General features: G+C 38.5%; 1 protein-coding gene across 2 annotated transcripts in view; it reads left to right on the forward strand.

Annotated features, from left to right (window-relative positions):
* The window catches only part of LOC127652895 (gastrula zinc finger protein XlCGF8.2DB-like), a 228,421-nt gene that overhangs the window by 152,969 nt on the left and 62,716 nt on the right, over positions 1-12,736 (forward strand). The gene's annotated exons all lie outside the window — the stretch shown is intronic.

The raw sequence follows: 12,736 nt of genomic DNA on the forward strand, positions 1-12,736 counted from the left end.
ATGTTTTAGCAATATGTGTCATATTCCACAAGGTTTATTCTCCCATATTTCGAATGTATCTTTACTGAGGCATTGCTTATCTGTAGATCTATTTTAACATCAGAATAATTCCTTGAGAGGGGTTTACTACCTTTTTAACGCATTTTAAAGTAATTAATGGATTAAAACAGTTAAGTTCATATCGAAATCCAGGACCAATTCTGAGCATATGAGGGCCCTAAGAGAAATCCTACTTGGAGGCCCCCATGAAACACTTTGAAAGTGAAGCACTGCACTGTATGCAGTTCTTAAAAATGTATGTTTTTCCAAGAGAGTGTTAAATAGTGGATGTGTGATTAATATGATTTTACAAGATATCTCAAATACTTAATAATCATTCCCAGACCAAAATGTCAATTTAACAGCTATGTAGTACATGGGTATATTCAGGATTATCTCACTGCATTTTCAGTTTTATATATATATACATTTTTACATTAAAATACATTTTAAAAGTGCACTCATTAATCATCATTAAAAAAAGACATGAATTGTAATTCTGCAATATATGTATGAAATTATGAGCACTCACATTAAAATGAAGACTCCAGTCATATCAGTAATCTTATAAAAGCTGTTTTATTCTACATTGTGAGGGTCCACACATGGGGGCGGCCATTTTAGAATCACATGACCAGCTGAATACTACTCACTTAATCTCAGTAACTGTCCTGTTATTGGACACTTTCACTCATTGATTAAAGTAATCATGTCTGACTGTGAATACAACATTTCTACAATGACATCTGAAACTGAAAACTATTGATTTTAAATTATGCTACATCCAAACCACTAGATGTCAGTGTGTGTCCAAGATGACACAATGACAAACGCTACTTAGTGTGCCTCAGTAATTCTTTCATGCTAGATTTCAGTGGCGCTTGCTCGTGCAAGATCATTGCTATGAGGTTGCCAAGGTGCTCTGGATGGTTTTTAGCATATTGCTATGTGGTTGCTAGGGTGTTCCATATTGTTGCTTACTGTATCAAATCAAATGAACCCACCACAAATCTCTATGCTGATGTGGTTTCTAATATGGCTCGGATCCCGCTATTAATGTAAATCTAAGGTGATTTTGGCCTGTTTTTATTGTCCGCCAAGTTAAAAGCAAATCGTTTAAAAAATGCATAGTACACTTCCGCTGAACAAGATGCATGATTTGAGGAATAATTTGTGCCTGTACTACAATATGCTGTGCATAATTCTTATGGTATAGGTTTTGAATGAGTTATAGTAACAGTAAGGATGGTTGACTTAACAAGCACCACTAATAAGGAAGTGTAAACAGTGTGCTGTTAGACATACTACAAAATAAGTCATTTTACAACATGTGGGCAACCTGCTTAATTGGCCATTTATTGCAGGAATTCTATACATTTGAAATGGGAATTTTAAAAGTGTCATTCTGTGTTTTCCCTGTAACCAAATAAAAAACAATTTAATGTGGTGACATAATCCTGCCTCATGGAATTTAATGAAATACACCCTTTCTACAAATTACTATGCTCTGTACTTGGAAACTGAAATGTATTATTTTGGTCTGCCTTAGTCTGAGAATCAATGTGTCATGGTTTTAAAATCTAAACATCATTTACAAAAAGTTAACACCATCAAATACAAACAACCTAGTCTCATAGAATGAACATTATGCCAAGTTTATGCTTGGTATAAATGGTGGTGTGGTGTTGTAGTGGGCTTAAGCACATAAGTGTTAATCGGTCGCTGGTTCGATCCCCACAGCCACCACCATTGTGTCCTTGAGCAAGGCCTTTAACTCCAGGTTGCCGGAAATCATAGGCAAATCGGAGCTCGGTCCCGTGAGCGACGAACGCAATGTATGAATTATTGCGATCTGAGAGAATCGCCGACTATACCTGTCAACATTTGGGTACCAAAATCTGGGAGCTGGGGTGTGTCTGGGAGTGCTGGATGGCAGAGGCAGGCTAAATACATACAAATTGTGCCATTGTGATTTAATCTGGTGAGTAATGTCAATTTTCCCATCATGTCCGATATTAAAATCAGTGCGACACACTTTGTAAAAGGCGTCGGCAATGACTATAAGGTTTCGAGATATGAAATTAAATTCTTCCGTCCAGCTGTTACTAAATTTACATATATATTTTGTTTTTTTCACCGGAGCACCACATGAGTCTTCTCCTCCCATTTACCAGTGATGCTTGATTCAACTTCCCACTTCTACTACCTACGCAGGTATCAACAGCGCAAATGGGTTGTAGGTTGCCAGGTCGAGGTCGCAAATAGGTTGAAATTTGTATGACGTGCTGATTGTGTGAGCAGGATGCGTTTCATACAAGATCTAGCAACTGAACAACCTTGGAATAATATATTGATGTGATTATTCATATAACAAAGTTTGAGCCATACAAATTATGGGAGTTTCTCAGGAGAAATAACAAAACGGGCAGGGGTTGGGAGATGGGTGTGAAATATGAGAGAAATCACTCCCGGGAAAAACGGGAGTGTTGACAGGTATGTCGCCGACGCGTTGCCAATGTCAGCAAAGTATCTAGCATGTTAAATATCTGGGCCTGTCTGCGATTCCAAATCGTGCAATGTGAAATGTGTTTTGACTGAATACAACTGCAGCGTTGACCTACAGCCAATGAGAGAGCAAGAAACGGGGCACGGGAAGTTTCAGTGGGAGGAGTCCTGATTTACCTGCAACAGAACATCAACTAGCATGTCTGCGGTATCAAGAAAGTCTTGGACCGAAGAAATGGAGGAAAAATGAGTGGAACATTGGCAGGAGCACCAGTGCCAATTTAATGTTTCATCTGAACTGTACCACAACCGGGTGGAGAAAGAGAAGATTTGGAGAGAAACTGCCAATTCTCTTGGACAGTCAGGTAAGCAAATAGTTTGATTTTTCTTTAGGAGGTACTTTTCATATTGTAACCGATAAAATATATGATTAAAAACATACACATCATATTCTGAAATGAATCACATATGATCATGCATTTGTTTTCGTATCTCGTATCACTTCTCATGTGTACTCTGTTGTGAAACGTAATTTGGAGTCCAGGCACTGTCATCGGGGATTCATCGATAGTGAAATGTCTTGTAATGTGTTCACCCCGTCACAGATTCATTGTGTAATTTGAAACTCTACGACTTCCATGACAAGACAGACAGTTGTGTAATATGAACGGCACTACGATCCGATGTCTTTGAAAATCATGAAGTGTGTAGGAGGCAAGGGTACTTTCACACTAGCACTTTTGGTGTGCACCTAGGATCAAATGACGTCCAAGTTCGGTTCATTTGTATAATGACCTGCGAACCGCACCCGAGTCCGCTTGAAAAGGCGGTCTGGGGTACGTTTGTGTGAACTCCAGTACGGTTCGCTGCTGATATTATGTGTTTGTTAACGGCCTGATACACTTCATATGAAATAGAAGATTATGAAGTGTATGACGTCATATAGAACAAAATCTTTTTGCATTAGTTTCGGTGGTTTGCAACAGCTTGACTGGACAAACCTTTGGGAAAAATACTTACACACAAATTGTATGGAATAACTTTATGATGCCTTTATGTGCTTTTTGGAGCTTGAACGTCTTGGACCCCATTGACTTGCATTGTATAGACAAACAGACATCATATCTCCATCAAAATATCTTTGTGTTCGGCAGAAGAAAGAAAGCCATACGAGTTTAAGTCTGCATAATGATGAGTAAATGATAAACATTTTTGAATGAACTATAACTTTAATGATAATCTCCACATAACATATTAAGATAAACTCCAGAAACCTCACTGTCGTGGAACATGAACTGGTTTTTAAAGACAGCAAAACACGAAGGCTTTAGGATTCAGTGGAAGAAAGATGCCTAAAGTGCCTTTTGTGGCGTTTGGGGGCGCTTAGCATGATAGATTCAAGCTGCCCATTTATCCTTCCACAGAAGCTGGCCACATCTGGTTTGCTTCCTGAAAAGCTTACGAGAACATTTAACTGGTGACATTAAGCGAAGGTTGACGTCACGCCTGCTGCTCATGTAAATAGAGAACAATGATGAGGTATGTATTGTATGCCCAAAGGAAGTGCATCTGAAAGTGCTCGTGTGAGTTATGACTCACAGGATAATAAATCTGGGAAAGGGTTATACAGTTGTTATGAAAGTGATGATTTATGTGCAGAACATGAGCAGGATTACTGTATGTGATGTGACCTCAACGACATCTCTTACATCATTACAGGCCACAGTCCTTCGGCTACCACAGAAACACAAACAAATGTACATGCAGGTCATATCTAGAAGGGAAGGGCTACTATGTGAACCTAGGGATTTATGAATCTGAGTGGACATCCATGATGTGGAGTCCCACAAGGCTCAATTCTTGCACCGCAAATGTTCAACCTGTATGGTGCATCCGGAAAGTATTCACAGCGCTTCACTTTTTCCACATTTTGTTATGTTACAGCCTTATTCCAAAATTGATTAAATTCATTATTTTCCTCAAATGTCTACAAACAATACCCCATAATGACAACGTGAAAGAAGTTTGTTTGAAATCTTTGCAAATTTATTAAAAATAAAAAAACGATGAACATGTACATAAGTATTCACAGCCTTTGCTCAATACTTTGTTGAAGCACCTTTGGCACCAATTACAGCCTCAAGTCATATTTTGTATGATGCTACAAGCTTGGCACACCTATTTTTGTGCAGTTTCTCCCATTCTTCTTTGCAAGACCTCTCAAGCTCCATCAGGTTGGATGGGGAGCGTCGGTGAACAGCCATTTTCAGATCTCTCCAGAGATGTTCAATCGGGTTCAAGTCTGGGATCTGGCTGGGCCACTCAAGGACATTCACAGAGTTGTCCCGTAGCCACTCCTTTGTTACTTTGGCTGTGTGCTTAGGGCCGTTGTGCTGTTGGAAGATGATCCTTTGCCCCAGTCTGAGGTCCAGAGTGCTCTGGAGCAGGGTTTCATCAAGGATGTCTCTGTACATTGCTGCATTCATCTTTCCCTCGATCCTGACTTGTCTCCCAGTTCCTGCCACTGAAAACATCCCCACAGCATGATGCTGCACCCACCATGCTTCACTGTAGGGATGGTATTGGCCAGGTGATGAGCGGTACCTGGATTCCTCCAGACATGACGCTTGCCATTCAGTCCAAAACATTCAATGAAGGTCTGAGAGTCCTTCAGGTGCCTTTTGGCAAACTCCAGGCAGGCTGTCAGGTGCCTTTTACTGAGGAGTGGTTTTTGTCCGGCCACTCTACCATACAGGCCTGATTGGTGGAGTGCTGGCAAGAGATGGTTGTTCTTCTGGAAGGTTCTCCTCTCTCCACAGAGAAACGCTGGAGCTCTGTCAGAGTGACCATCGGGTTCTTGGTCACCTCCCTGACTAAGGCCCTTCTCCACCGATCGCTCTGTTTGGCCAGACGGCCAGCTCTAGGAAGTCCTGGCGGTTCCAAACTTCCATTTACGGATGATGGAGGCCACTGTGCTCATTGGGACCTTCAATGCTGCTGATATTTTTCTGTACCCTTCCCCAGATCTGTGCCTCGATACAATCCTGTCTCGGAGGTCTACAGACAATTCCTTGGACTTCATGGCTTGGTTTGTGCTCTGACATGCACTGTTAACTGTGAGACCTTATATAGACAGGTGTGTGCCTTTCCAAATCATGTCCAATCAACTGAATTTACCACAGGTGGACTCCAATCAAGTTGTAGAAACAGGATGCACCTGAGCTCAATTTTGAGTGTCATGACAAAGGCTGTGAATACTTATGTACGTGTGATTTTTTTTATTTTATATTTTTAATAAATTTGCAAAGATTTCAAACAAACCTCTTTCACGTTGTCATTATGGGGTATATTTGTAGAATTTTTTGGAAAATAATGAATTTAATCCACTTTGGAATAAGGCTGTAACATAACAAAATGTGGAAAAAGTGAAGCGCTGTGAATAATTTCCGTATGCAATGTATATGCTCCCACTTGGCCAAATTATGAAAAACAACCAAATTGCATACCATAGCTATGCAGACGATACCCAGAGCTATCTAGCCATATTGCCAAATGACTATAGCCCCAAAGACAAGACAAAGGTCACTGTATTTGGCAACAAAGGCGAAATTCCCAAGGTGAATTCATACCATGGGTCTAAAGACAAAAAAATCAAGTAAGGAATCTTGGTGTCATTTTGCAGTCAGACCATAGCTTTAGTAGTCACATCAAAGCAATAACTAAATCAGCCTACTATCATCTAAAAATATATAGAAAGAATTAGATGTATTGTATCCAGTCAAGACTTGTTTATGCGTTCATCACCAGTAGGGTGGATTACTGCAATGGACTTCTCACTGACCTCCTCAAAAAGACCATTAGACAGCTGCAGCTCATTCAAAATGCTGCTGCCAGGAATCTCACCTGAACCAAAAATATCTGAGCATATTACTCCAGTCCTCATGTCTTTACACTGGCTTCCAGTTACATTTAGAATTGATTTTAAAGTACTATTAATCGTTTATAAATCACTCAATGGCCCCTGACCTAAATACATTGCAGATGTGCTTGTTGAATATAAACCAAACAGACCTCTCAGATCATTAGGATCAAGTCAGTTAGACATACAGAGGGTTCACTCAAAACAAGGTGAGACAGCGTTTAGCTATTATGCCAACCAAAGTTGGAACCAGCGGTCCAGAGGTCAGGTGTGCTCCAATAGTAGCCACATTCAAATCCAGAATGAAAACACATCTGTTTAGATGTGCATTAATTCACAGCACTGTGCTGCACTCACTGATTGCACTGCATCATTTTTTCTGTATTCTTATTCTCTTTAATTCATTATCTTTTAATTAAAGAAATAGATAATAAATAATCTTTTTAAAAAAAATCTTTTTAATTTTTACTCTTATTTCTTGTTCCAAATCTCTTGTAAAATTATTTTTTATGTTTGTTATATATTTTTTACATATTTTTTATGTAAAGCACTTTGAACTGCCATTGTGTATAAAATGTGCTATATAAATAAACTTGCCTTGCCTTGAATATAATTAAAGTTTTAAATTCGACTCAAAAACGTTTTTAGAAATGTATCTACTTTAACTGAAAGTCAGTAATAGTAAATCTGATTACAAAAATGTTAAAGGGGTCATGAATGCTCTTTTTTTTAATTATTATCTTTCCTAAGGTCCACTGATAATGTTAGTAATATTTTTTTTTTTTTTTTTTTTTTGGCATTAAAAAAGTCACAATTTAAGTAATATATGATAATTTTCCACATTGTCTCTGGCCCTCTGTCTGAAACACTTTGTTTTGGCCTCAGCGCCTTTTTAAAACTTCCACATACATGCCCACAGTTATGATTAGCTAACATCATGCAGCCCCTAAAAATTCAGCCATTTTTGAAATGCAATCAATTGAGCAAGCTCCACAACATTATAAAACTAAATTTCAGTGGATACACATAACACACATCCAACACATTGCAACTACAGTAAATATATTGAACTGTTCATCTCAAGCACAACTGTTAACACTCATAACCTGTTTACACCAGATTCGAGTCATGTCACGTCAAAAGTAATAGGAGCCATTATAATAAATTATGCTCTCTACCATGGAATTGTCTGTTGTGGGGCATCGCGTTGCGCTGGCAGTAAACAGATGTTTCATTCCATTTTGCTCTGCATGTGCTTGTGCTACTGCCAACAACAGAAAAAAATTAAAAAGCAAAAAGCTGGATAACCATGGCACTCTTATTAATTAAAATGGCTTAATACAAAAGTAAAACAGCTTTCCTATGCATTTCGGTGTGAGTGTTCCTCAGGGAGTGTAACAAACAAACTTCACACAAGTGAAAGCACTATCAATAATTTAGTAAATTACACGATCAACTTGTTTTACTATAGTGTTAAGCATTCACTATTGTTACTTGTTTTCTTACTCAAAGGGAATATTACAAATAATGAACTTAACAAAAGAACAGAAATACAACCTCTTATAACACTAGACTAGAAAAGACTAGAAAAGGACTAAAATCCAAATCCTCATTCAATCCAGGATATTTCATAGCATTTACTTTGATATCCAAAAAGTCTCTCATTGATTCAGCTTTTGTTCTCTATTACCTTTCCTGATTGAAGTGCTTATACTCTACGGTCAATACTGCATTTTAAGAGTAGATGAATTACTGTTGAGCATTGATTTAAAATGTCTAGCCATAGGATACTCTTCATTACCCCTCCTAAAGACATATTTATGTTCAGCCAGATGGTCTTACATTGCGGACATTCCAACCTGTAGATAACATGAGTAGTTTTACAATTAATGAAGTGTTTGACAGAATGAATCTTATTTGTTTTTCATCTAGAAAAGATTTTCCTTGTACAACATTATTATATTGATTGCATTGATGACATTTAAAACAACTCTTAGGTTTATCCCCTAACCAATAATTTCCATGAGTGGGTGGTAGGTAACCATGTACTAATCTGTCACCTAAGGTAGTTATTTTCTTAAAACGTATCATTGGAAGATCTGGGAATGTATCTCTCAAAACATTATCAGCTATCGTGCTATATTAAAATAAACTGTATTTGATGTTTCAGATCTTGGTTTCCTTTTTAACAAAGCGGTCTTTTTAACACACGTTTTTCTAAGTCTTTAGATTTATCCCCAAAATCTTGCTCTTTGTCACAAATCTTTCACAGTTTTTGAAATTGTCCGAACAGTACGTTTTGTATCAACTTAGGAGGATGCAGGGGTATAAAAATGAGGTATGCAACAAACGCATAAGGGCACCACACGAGGGGTGGCACCAAAATCATACATTTTAAATCTCCAATAATACCTTACAAGCCCGGCCGGATGTGGCATGTGGATCCAGGCATGGGCAGGGGTAGGCTGAGCCCACCAAAACGTGAGTCTTGTCCACCCAATCAAACATTTGGCAAACACAGCATTAAATAAATTATTTTATTTTTTGATTGATTTGTGCATTGTTGAAAGCAATTTGGGGGCAGGCTATGTGTTGCAAACATTGAGGATGGGTAGTACCGCCCAAACAATTACAAAATAGCACAAGAAATTTTGTCATTGGCCGAAAGCAACGACACACTTAAGAAGCAGCTGCTGCAAACCAGAGAGTCAGAGACATGAGCGAGAATGGTAATACGAGATATTTTTGTGCAATGCATTGGTTTTAGTGCCTGTAAAGAAGCCTGGTGGTGTCTCTAGCAGTGACCATGTGGCTTCTGTTAATGTACCACAGACACCCTCTTCCTGCTCATCAAATATCTCCCTCCATCTCAGCTCACCAAAATCACGCTGCAGGTGTTCGCGAAATGCTGGACCTGAATTGAAAAGCACCATTACCTGACAATATTAGCTGATGGTACCATTCGTGGCTTCTGTTTCCGCTGTTGTACGTTCGGTGTTGCTGAGAGATGCTGTCCTCACCTACATTTACATTTATGCATTTGGCAGGCGCTTTTATCCAAAGCGACTTACAGAGCCCTTATTACAGGGACAATCCCCCCCGGAGCAACCTGGAGTTAAGTGCCTTGCTCAAGAACACAATGGTGGAGGCTGTGGGGATCAAACCAGCTAGCTTCTGATTACCAGATTACCAGTTATGTGCTTTAGACCACTACACCACCACCACTCCTTTATATCACCTCAAACAGTTTGTAGTTGTTTCTAATTACGCTTTAAACTACTCTGTTTTTGCCATTAGAATAACCTATGGTGCTGACATTACTTTCCATTTACCCATCCATCTGTACATCCAACCACATGAACCAAACTCGTCTGCCACTGGACAACTCAATTTTGCGTTTTGCCTTTGTAGGGAAGTACAATTGCTAATTACATTTCTATTTAACCAATTAATCAGAAAAGTCAAAGAGAAATAATCACCATCATTTAAAATATAATTACTTCTTTAAGCAGTTCCCATCTTTGTTCAAATTTTAGGTTCTTAATCTTATGTTATTGATCTCCCATCGAATATATTTCCTTTACACTCCATCCTCGTTTTCTTCCTTTATATTATTTCTTCCACTCCATCCTTGCATTTGTGTGTACTCTGATTTGTCCTTGTAATTTGCTTTAAGACTGGAAGTCTATTGCTGTATCTTATTTCTTAAAAATGAAGGTGTTATACCAATAATAAGGTTGTCAGGACCCACTTCAATCTTATGATTTGATTTATTTCAATAAATTATTTTAAATTATTTTAAATGGGGAATGTGTAAAATATAGGTGTAAGGGGCCTTATGATCTTAACAATTATGCCATGTTACGGACACATAATTACAGACATGAAAATAAGTTGCATGAGCAACTTGTTGTGAATGAGCAGCATATCGATACACCCGGTGTAGACAGCCTCAAGCTGCTGCGTTGCGCCACGTATGGTGTCAGCACCATAAACTATCAAGCAGTCATGACATTGGAAATATTCATGAATGGTACTACTGTATTTACTAACTGTTTTGCATCTGTTCAAAGTGTTTTTAACTGCCTAATCCTTCAATAACAGTTCCTTTGCTTGAATCGTTTTATGACTGTTCACAAGCAATCCATGCTGAAATAGGCTGAAGACACATCCACATGACACACATACATAGTCCAAAGCACATTGTAAACTAGACACACACACATCCAGTTTCTAGTATCATCTTGCATTGAAATGCATATTGCCAGAAATGCATATAAACGGTCAAAGGTGTCCATTCATCAAGTTTTCATACACCAACAATTAAAAACAGCACGGATGGGTGAAACAACATGTCCATAAAGCATTTGTGCTCAAAACAGCAAGAGGCAGCAGCTGAATGACAGATAATAGATTCTCCTCTTCAGAGTTGTAACTTTACGCCACATCTTTTAAATACAAAAATAATTTCGAATTGTCCAGATGGGTCCCCTTTGGTGTTCAGGAATAGTTAGGCTACAGTAGGTCTTGTTCGTCCTTCTCTCTCAGTTTACGAACTGAAGCACCAGTGGACGGGGCCAAGGGTGCGAAGACGTGAAGTAGGCATTGATATTTTTGAGCTGTAGAGGCAGTCATGAATTAATGAGCCCCCAAATGATGTAGGGAAGTTGCAGAAGTAGGGAATGTGGTGTTTTTGCAGCTTGGTTCCAATAAGTGCTTTTATTGCATTGGGGACTATTAAGATTTGGGTTCTGAAATGTACATTGTTTTTATAGTAACATATAGTTCCTAATGACATGACATGAAAGTAATTAGATAACAGTAACTAATTACTTTGTAACCAGATTACACCTAACACTGGGTAGCAATAGCAGGCGCAAGGAGAAGTTTAACAGGGTATAAGTAACTTAAAGGAACAGTTTGCCCAAAAACGATAATTCTGTCATAATTTTTTCATACCCCTATGACTTTCTCTCTTCAGCAAAACACAAAAGGAGACATTTTACAGAATGTTTTTGCAACTTTGTTCCATAAAAGGACAATTGATAATGCTATGATCACATGGGAAGTCGGAGTGTTGATTCTAAGAGTTCCATTACCCTAGGATCGGCCACATTATGCTGACTCACTGACAAGCATAATATCCCATCATACATTTTTGCATCGGCTGAACTGTGTTTACCGTCCCTTGTGGTGCGACTGGAAGCATGTGTGGGAGACCTAGGTTAAAATATCCTGTTGAAACCAGGAAGTAGTCGTGTTCACCTAATCAGTGATGAGCACGAGTTGGAGGTTGCATTTTTAACCTCTAACATTAAATTTTTACTCCATTTATGGTTAGGTTTGGGGTTTGGGTTGGGGGTTACTCTTCACCGTATTACAGCCTATTCAGCTATTAAAAACTCCCTTTTGGCATCCATCTGTGAACATTACACCTGGAAAATGAATCTCACTCGTTCCCATATGCCCAACAACACTTAGACACTGGGGGCAGTGTTTTGCATTTTGGTCAATTCTGATTAGTTGTCCCGCTCAAAGTCTGATGTAAGATTACACATCTCAGAGTTCAAACTTTGATGTTTTTGAAGATTCTCCTTGTATGGATGATTTAATTCTTACTTGGCTTCCTGAGAAAAGAGTAGGCCGTTAACAAAGAAGGGGTGTAGAGTCAGACAATTAAAAAACATGAAGGGGAAATGACACACTCAACTCTGCATGGCATGCCACATCCTGAAGAGAAAAGCAGAGCTTTCTGAATGTGGGTAAATCATACCGCCCCTTGTCCAAACAGCCCCTCTCTTTCAGATGTGGTAGGGGAAGTTTAGAGGAAGGCCCTCTGATCTCTGAAGGCTCAACTATTCCAGGGCCCTGATGTTGTAAAGAGCACATGGCAAATTGGTATTCCAGGAATTCTAATTAATAATGTTCCATTACTGAAACTATTTAAATGTTGAGCAGATATTTTTAAATGATCAAATAAAACTAAATAGCACATACTGTACATAAAATAGAACGAAATGAAATATCTCCTGTGAAGCAGATAATATTAACCAGTGTCCGAAACTAACTTTTCCATTAAGGGGCAGTAAGTGTCCCAGGGATTTGATTTTCTGGGGTCATTTTGTACTTTTACGTGGGTATATTTTGTACATAATACATAATAAATCGACACAGTGTTATCCTTTCATTTCAAATACTTACATTTAGTCAATTAATTTGATATATCCATCTGAATAATTAAACTGAGAATGTATTACCTCTTACCTAAGTTTT

This window comes from Xyrauchen texanus, chromosome 12, assembly GCF_025860055.1.
Source record: "Xyrauchen texanus isolate HMW12.3.18 chromosome 12, RBS_HiC_50CHRs, whole genome shotgun sequence".
Classification (NCBI taxonomy): Eukaryota; Metazoa; Chordata; class Actinopteri; order Cypriniformes; family Catostomidae; genus Xyrauchen; species Xyrauchen texanus.